At 42.6% G+C, this 8,653-nt stretch overlaps 2 pseudogenes; one reads left to right on the top strand and one right to left on the bottom strand.

Moving 5' to 3' along the window:
• Nucleotides 1-856: 856 nt before the first annotated feature.
• LOC111725665 lies at nucleotides 857-965 on the top strand (annotated as a pseudogene).
• Nucleotides 966-7,553: 6,588 nt separating this feature from the next.
• On the bottom strand, nucleotides 7,554-8,393 carry LOC100950608 (annotated as a pseudogene).
• Nucleotides 8,394-8,653: the final 260 nt, after the last annotated feature.

Below are 8,653 nucleotides of genomic sequence, written 5' to 3'. Positions count from 1 at the left end.
GCAGGAGAATTGCTTGAGCCCAGGAATTAGAGGTTGCTGTGAGCTGTGATGCCACAGCACTCTACCCAGGGTGACAGCTTGAGGCTCTGTCTCAAAAAACAAAAAATTAGGCTATAAGACCTTCTGTAAGTAAATATGTTGATAATTTTAGTACATTAACACATTCAATATATATAAATATTTTTTACATGAATTTAAACACAAAAGCTGTGTTATTTTATTTGATTTTCACAATAACCCTACGAAGAGGTTAAGGCAGCAGATATTAAATATTTTACATGTGAGAAAACTATATTTCAGAAAAGCAGTGTGACAAAACTTAAGTTACAGATCTAAGAAGTGGGAGCATTGGGAAACCACGTTTTCTGAATTTAATGTGTATGTTCTTTCTTTAAGTCAGGTGGGGTTTTCTTGTTTTTTGTTTTTTAGAGACAGAGTCTCACTATATGGCCCTTGGTAGAGTGCTGTGTAGTCACAGCTCAACAGCAACCTCCAACTCCTGGGCTTAGGTGATTCTCTTGCCTCAGCCTCCCAAGTAAAGCCAGGTGTTTTTTATCCTGGCAGAAAAAACAGAGGTCGATTGAACAGTACTATGGACTCCATGAAATTTTGATAACTTGCAAGCTGTTATCACAAGTTATCTCATGTGAAATAAGTAACATTATCTCAATCACTCATCGTTGGAAAGTAGAACTCATGTAGCTGACTTGTCCAAGGACTGGTGAGCAAAGAATTCAGCCCAAGCCGTCCCATCTGAAGCATCTTCCACCTTTAACTAATTTCTAGAACAGAAAAGTGTTTTTAAATTTGTTTATGTTTTTTAAAGAAAACCGTAAACACTTTTCTTCTACAGAAAAGTGTATTCAGAATTTAAAACTAATAAAGATACGAAACAGGACTCTTGGGGTCATTGTGATGAAGGGCACAGAGCCTGTGGCCTCCCTATGAACAAATTCCCTACATATGAAGAAGAAGAAAAAAATTATAAAATGTGTGCGGTGGGTGTACAGGCAATTATTACATAAGTCTTTCAACTGTACTGTATGTTTGAAAAATTGCCTAATAAAATATTGGAAAATTTAAAAACAAATAAATACAACTAATGAAGACAAGCTGAACTGATGCAAGGGGCGGAGGATTCTAGAAGTTCCCCCCAGGGGAGTGCTGTCCATAGGCTGGCCTGAGGAATCCTAGCAAGATCTGCTAGGTCAGTATGACCAGAACTTTCCAAGCCTTTGTAAAAAGCCTTACTGAAGCACACGTGGGCCCCTCCCTTGCCTCTCTGTCCAGAAGAGTGGCTTTACACTTTGCAAGGTAAAGCTGGTCATTTCCCTCCCCTACCCGCTACCCTGCTCTAACCCGCCAAAACTGAGTTGTCTAAGGAAGTCACCCAGCCCTAAATGGGCTTATAGCTCTCTGTTTCTGGTGATTGCCATAGGACCAACCAAAAGGGACTTTTGAGCACTTCTTAAAATACTGTATGTGCGCTACAGATCTGTGACCCAAATGCAGAAAGGTGAAAGGGCAGGAATCCCTTTCCAAGAGCAGGCTGAGTGATAAATGTGCAGCTTGTGATCTCAAGTGTCTGTAAATTAATTGCCTCCCACAGCCTGGGCCGGCGGCTGCTCCCGGGAAGCTCCCAAGACTGGAGGAACACGACAGTGGCCACGGCCTGATGCACAACCAGGGGTGTCACAAGAGGAGCGCTAGGGTAACAGGTGGCCACAAGTCTGGAGAGCCCAGGTACCTGCCTGGAGGGAATGCAGCAAGCTGAGCCGGTCAAGCTGGCGCCAGTGAATGGATAGGCTTTCCGGAGAAGGGGATGGCGGCCAGGTTACTCCAGCCCCTGCAAGCCAAATGACAGGTCACGCCTTCTTTGTCTAGTACCAGGGAAGAAGAGACCAACTTCTCAGTACTGGTGAACAGTAGTGAATTTTCCCTATGAGACAACGTCTTCAATTAAGAACCCAAACTGCTCATTTTACACACTTGTTGCTGTTTTTGAACCATCTATTCCCTATAATTCATTCATTAAAACCTTAATGTGGTTCGAGGTCCTAGTTACTGAGACTTCCCTACTGTTGCAGCTCAGGACCTCCAGGGCACGCAAGGCTCCTCTTCTGCCCCTGCCTGCCCATTTCCCCCACTGTTTGCACCCATAGCTGCATCTTTAGGGCCTCTTTCTACACTATTTTGCGATCTTTAATTTGTGGATTAAAGGTTGGAAAACAGAGTGTCAAACTTCTTAGGACTGGTCAATATATAAGACTAGTAAAAAGCCTGAGGCATTCTCATATGAATTAAGTGCCTACAATTTTATACACTGATTTTTTTCAAACCATACAAATGTCTTTTAGAAATTCTTGTTCTGGGCTCGGCGCCTGTGGCTCAAGCGGTTAAGGTGCCAGCCACGTACACCTGAGGTGGCAGGTTCGAATCCAGCCCGGCCCACCAAAAACAACAATGACAGCTGCAACCAAAAAATAGCCGGGTGTTGTGGCGGGCGCCTATGGTCCCAGCTACTTGGGAGGCTGAGACAGGAGACTCGCTTGAGCCCAGGAGTTAGAGGTTACTATGAGCTGGGATGCCATGGCACTCTACCCAGGGGGATAGCTTGAGGCTCTGTCTAAAAAAAAAAAACGAAATTCTTGTTCTGGCTGGCTGGTGACTCATGCCTGTAATACTAGCACTCTGGGAAGCCAAGATGTGTGTATTACCTGAGCTCATGGCTTAGAGACCAGCCTGAGCAAGAGCAAGACTCCGTCTCCAAAAAAAAAAGCCGGGCATTGTGGCAGGCACCTGTAGTCCCAGCTAATCAGGAGACTGAGGCAAGAGAATCATTTGAATCCAAGAGTCTGAGGTTGCTGTCAGCTATGACACTACAGCACTTTACTGAGGGTGAGAAAATAAGACTCTCTCTCTCTCAAAAAAAAGTTACTGCTCTTTTTAATTGTGGTAGCTTTTTTTTTTCTTGGAGACAAAGTCTCTCCCTGTCTGAGCAACAGGGTCATCACAGCTCACTGCAGCTTCAAACTCTGGGTTCAAGCAATTACCCTGCCTTAGCGTCCTGAATAGCTGGGACTACAGGCCTGCAGCCACCACACTCTGGCTAATTTCTCTATTTTTTGTAGAGACAGAGTCTCTCTCACTATGTTGGCTAGACTGGTCTCAAATTCCTGGGCTCAAGCTATCCTCTTGATTTGGCTTCCCAAAGTGCTAAGATTATAGGTGTGTGGAGGGCTGGTGGTTCATGCCTGTAATCCTAGCACTCTGGGAGGCCGAGGCGGATGGATTACTTGAGCTCAGGAGTTCAAGACCAGCCTGAGCAAAAAAGCTAGACCCAATCTCTACTAAAAATAGAAAAACTAAGCCAAGAAGATCCCTTAAGCCTGAGCTGGAGGTTGCAGTGAGCTATAATGCCATGACACTCTACCCTGGGCGACAGATTGAGATTCTGTTTCAAAAAAAAAGAGTACAGGCATGAGCCACCATGCTTGGCCCATCATAACCATGTTTAAGTGTGCAGTTCAGTGGTGCTAAGTACATTCATGTTGTACAACCATCACCACCATCCATCTCCAGAACTCTTTCCTCATCTTGCAAAACTGAAACCTCACACCAATTAAACAATACCTCCCAATTCTCCCCTCCCCCAGGGTCTGGAAACCAGCATTCTACTTTCAGTCTCTGAATTTGATGCCTCTCTAGGTACCTCATATAAGTGCATCGTACAGTATTTGACTTTTCATGGTTGGCTTCTTTCACTTAACACACTATTCTAAAGGTTCATGCATAATGTAGCACGTGTCAAAATTTCCTTCCTTTTTATGGTTGAGGAATATTATGTTGTATGTGTAGATCACATTTTCTTCCATTTATCTGTCAAAGGACACTTGGGTTGCTTCTGCTTTTTGGCTTTTGTGAATAACGACACTATGAAAATGAGGTGCAAAATTTCTCTCCAGTATTTCCCTGCTTTCAGTTCTGGGGTATGCATCCAGAAGTGGAATTGCTAGATCACGTGGTAATTCTATTTATAATTTTTTGAGGAACTGCCATATTGTTTTCCATAGCAGCTGTACCAGTTTATATTCCACCCACAGGGCAAAAGGGCTCTAATTTCTCCACATCCTTACCAACACTTGTTATTTCCTGGTAAATGCCTTTTTTTGCTGACTTACTGGTTCTTGCTCATCTTAGTGAAAGTTACTGACTTTTAGACCTCTGGTGGGGGGGTTCCCAATACAAAGAAATAAGTTAGGTAGACATGTATTTGTGATAATAAAAATTAGTAGTATTTTTTGAACAGAGTCTTTCTTTGTCCCCCCTCAGTAGAGTGCCATGATGTTGTAACTCATATCAACCTCAAACTCTTGGGCTTAAGTGATCCTCCTGCCTCAGGCACCCAAATATCTGGGACTACAGGGCCCTGCCACAATGCCTCACTATTTTTATTTTTATTCTTTTTGAGACAGAGTCTCACTTTGTAGCTCTCAGTGGAGTGCTATGGTGTCATAGCTCACAGCAACCTCTTGGGCTCAAGCCATTCTCTTGCTTCAGCCTCCCGATTAGCTGGGACTACAGGTGCTCACCACAACACCTGGCTATTTTTAGAGCCAGGGTTTTGCTTTTGCTCAGGCTGGTCTCTAACCCGTGAGCTCAGGCAATCCACCTGTCTCGGCCTCTCAGAGTGCAAGGATTACAGGCATGAGCCACTGTACCCAGCCTATTTTTATTTTTTTAGAGATGATGTCTCACTCTTACTCAGGCTGGTCTTGAACTCCTGAGCTCAAGCAAGCTACCCACCTCAGCCTCCCAGGTGCTAGGATTACAGATGTGACCCACCATGCCTGGCAGTTGATAATAAAAATCATATTTTAAGGCTCAGCGCCTGTAGCTCAGCAGCTAGGACACCAGCCACATACACCAGAGGTGGCAGGTTTGAACCCGGCCCCAGGCCTGCCAAACAGCAATGACAACTACAACAACAAAATAGCCGTGCATTGTGGTGGGTGCCTATAGTCCCAGCTACTTGAGAGGCTGAGGCAAGAGAAAGAATCACTTAAGCCTAAGAGCTTGAAGTTGCTGTGAGCTGTGACGCCACAGCACTCTACTGAGGTCGACATAGTGAAACTGTCTCAAAAAAAAAAAGATCTTTTCAAAAATAACTTTTTATTATAAAAGAATAGATGTTCAATATAGAAAATTTGAAAACTGTAGAAAAGTAAATAAGAGAAAATAAGTCATCAATAAAGCCACTGTCCAGAGATGACTTTGATTAACATTTTGGGGCTCGGCGCCTGTGGCTCAAGTGGCTAAGGCGCCAGCCACATACACCTAAGGTGGCAGGTTCGAATCCAGCCAGGGCCCGCCAAACAACAGTGACAGCTGCAACCAAAAAATAGCCAGGCATTGTGGCGGGCACCTGTGGTCCCAGCTACTTGGGAGGCTGAGGCAGGAGACTCGTTTGAGCCCAGGAGTTGGAGGTTACTGTGAGCTGTGATGTCACAGCACTCTACCCAGGGGGATAGCTTGAGGCTCTGTCTCAAAAACCCCACAACATTTTGGTGCATATTTTTCCATCCTATATGTAAGTCTATATGTATATCTTTATATATACACATGTATATGCACATACATGCACACACAAATATCTATGTTTGCACATACTCTTATTTCTAAAAATGTCAGCTGGGCACGATGGCTAATACCTATAATCCCAGCACTCTGGGAGGCCAAGACAGGTGGATAGCTTAAGCTCAAGAGTTTGAGACCAGCTTAAGCAAGAGTGAAACCCTGTCCCTACTAAAGATGAAAAACTAAGGCAAGAGGATCTCTTGAACCCAAGGGTTCAAAGTTGCTGTGAGCGATGATGTCACAGCACTCTACCAAAGGTGTCAAAGTGAGACTCTGTCTCAAAAATAAATAAACAAATAAATGAAATAATTTTAAAAATTGTTATTTAATTCTTACAGTTTGGTAGCCTGGTTTTCTCACTTCATAAAATGTAGAATGTTGAGAACATTTCTTCATGTCATCATATCTTTAAATAATTTTCAGATCATGCTTTTTATTTATTTATTTATTTTTCATCATACGCCACATTTACTTTTAAAAAGGTACAGATGGTCATCAACAGAAATAGCTGTTATTTACAAATGCCAAATTCCCTTCCTTGAGGAAGAGGAGAGCTCAGGTGAAAAGGCAGACTGCAGGTGCGATACTGCTCTGCCCCTCCGGGAGTGAGGTGAGGATGCACCCCTGGCTGGGGGCTGAACTTGGTCCTCCACCTTCCCAGATGCCAGAGCAGAGGTTCTCACTGGGTGACTTCTCTGGTCCTCTTACTTCACTGACCACTATAAAACGTGACTATAAATTTCCTTTGATTGTAAACATAAAAATAACTTAATATGCTTAAAATTTTTACTACAAAGTGTTCTATAATTTTTATTGTGACACACCACATTCGCAAAATTTTCATTTCAGAAGTTTCTGATTTGGCTCACTTGGTGATCTGTGGCTTGGGGCATCCTCTGTGAAATTAGCTGGTGGTCCTCTCTGGAAGCCGTCTCCTACGGCACGGGCTGTGAGAGCCCCGCTTACCGGTTTATTTTCCTTTCCTGGCATTCCATTTTTATTATATACGTTGCATGTTAGAATGTTCCTGTTAGAATTTCTTCATGTCACACTGTTAGTAATCAACAGTTTGAGGTTTTTATGTAGTAGCTCTTAGGAGGTTTTGCTGGCTTGTGAAGCTCAACTGCTGTCGAGATGTGCACAGATCAGCTGCATTTCAGCACCTTATGGTTTAACTCCATCTCATAATGAATGCTGCATTTTCAGCCTTAAAAGAATCAGCTTACTTTGCTCATACGTCCTCTCAAATAAAATATTTACTTTCTTTTTCAATACTAAACAATTACTTTTTTTCTTTCTTTTCTTTCTTTCTTTCTTTCTTTTTTTTTTTTTTTTTTGCAGTTTTTGGCCACCTCTGGCATATGAGGCCAGCGCCCTACTCCTTTGAGCCACAGGCACTGCCCTTTTTCTTCTTTTTTTTTTAGCCAAGCCATGCTCAAGACAAACACCACAAAACCATAATCTTACATAAAGTATCTAAAACACAGTTGACTTCGTGTTTGTATATCAATTCTAAACTAAAGGCTCAAGCCTGTGACTGTGCCCAGGGATCCCTAAACTCTTTCACATCATCATGTTTACAGTTTGATAAAAACTAAAATGCAGAGTTCTAAGTGGGAGGGTATCGTGAAAATTCCTTACTGCGCTGTTTGATGATTCTTGAACATTCATAGCATAGTATCATTAACACCTGCTAATTATGAGAACTGTACATTTATAATCATTTCCTCTCCTAAGAAGTAAACCGTTACTCATTTGTATTTATTCCTAAGCAAATTGAATTGTGACTATCTAATTGGAGTCAGAGGTAGCTTCATACTGGTCGTACTACTGTGCAAGTGGTATGTACCCTGTGGAGTGTTAGACTGGATTTAACCCTGAGAGGAAATACAGTAACTGTCACACTGCTTTCTCACTTGGCATGCCAACTATACCCTCCCAAATAACTGTTTGTTTAGTGATAAAAATACAGGTCTTTTGTGAGTATGGACACAATACATGGAATCTGTTTCTTGGCTTGAAAAGTAGAGTCAAAGGAAAAGGATTCAAATTCTGTTGCCACCTTTCGGTTCACCAGGTGAGAACGTGCACAGATTCGAGCTTGCGAGCGCACAGTTTCAGCATGGCACAAGGCGGCTGGATGAAGGAGCCATCCTTTGAGTTTCTCCGGGAATAGTAACCGGGGCTGTGGAGTCAGCCTCCATGGGTATTTTCTGACACGCCATGTGATCCTCAGCACCACTGTCCGTCTCAATGCCACAGTCCAGTTCTGTGCCTCAGCAGGCCTGAATAATGAAAAGTTTGGGTTTTCCACTTAGACTTCTACAGTAATCCCCTCTGAAGAAACTTGTTATTTTTTTCAGGTCGACAGGTCCATTTGTCCCCCAAATTATTCCTTCTTCACCATGGTGCAGAATCATGCAGATGAAACTGCTCCTTTTGCTATGATCCTCTTTAGAAATATCATGCATGAATGCCCCAGTTTCTTCACACTAAGATCACTTTTATTCCTGAATTTGTATTTCAAGTTCACAAATGTTTCCCTGAGGTTTGCTGCGTTTCTATCTGTGCCTGACTGAGGTGGCATTCCAGTACTTTTGTGAAAGTTCTTATTATTAATTAGATAATCCATATCCCAAGGATATTCCAGGGTCCATTGATTTGCTTCCATGGATGATCTTTGTTTCCAAATTTTTAATAGATTTTGAATCCACTGAGTTTTCGGTATTCTCCATGGATTCGTTTATTAACTCACTCCGGGCCAACTCTACTTCTGCGGCCCACAGTGCCCAGATCATACTTTTTAATAGCTACATAGTAAGAATCCTTAAAAACAGAAGCACCTCTTATCTGCTTGGGATGTTTTTATATACTAGATTTTCTTGGGTAATACTATAGGATTAAAAAAAATAAACACAGAAACCTCTTGTTACAGGAGCTCTGCTGGGTAGACTGTTTTCCAAGACTGTTGACTCATTTTATACCTGGATCTTCATATTCTTGGTCTGGTGTTTTG

This window comes from Otolemur garnettii, unplaced genomic scaffold, assembly GCF_000181295.1.
Source record: "Otolemur garnettii isolate 467f Iridium unplaced genomic scaffold, OtoGar3 scaffold00045, whole genome shotgun sequence".
Taxonomy (NCBI): domain Eukaryota; kingdom Metazoa; phylum Chordata; class Mammalia; order Primates; family Galagidae; genus Otolemur; species Otolemur garnettii.
Note: the sequence above shows the minus strand (reverse complement) of the source record. Positions and strands in the feature narration are given on the sequence as shown.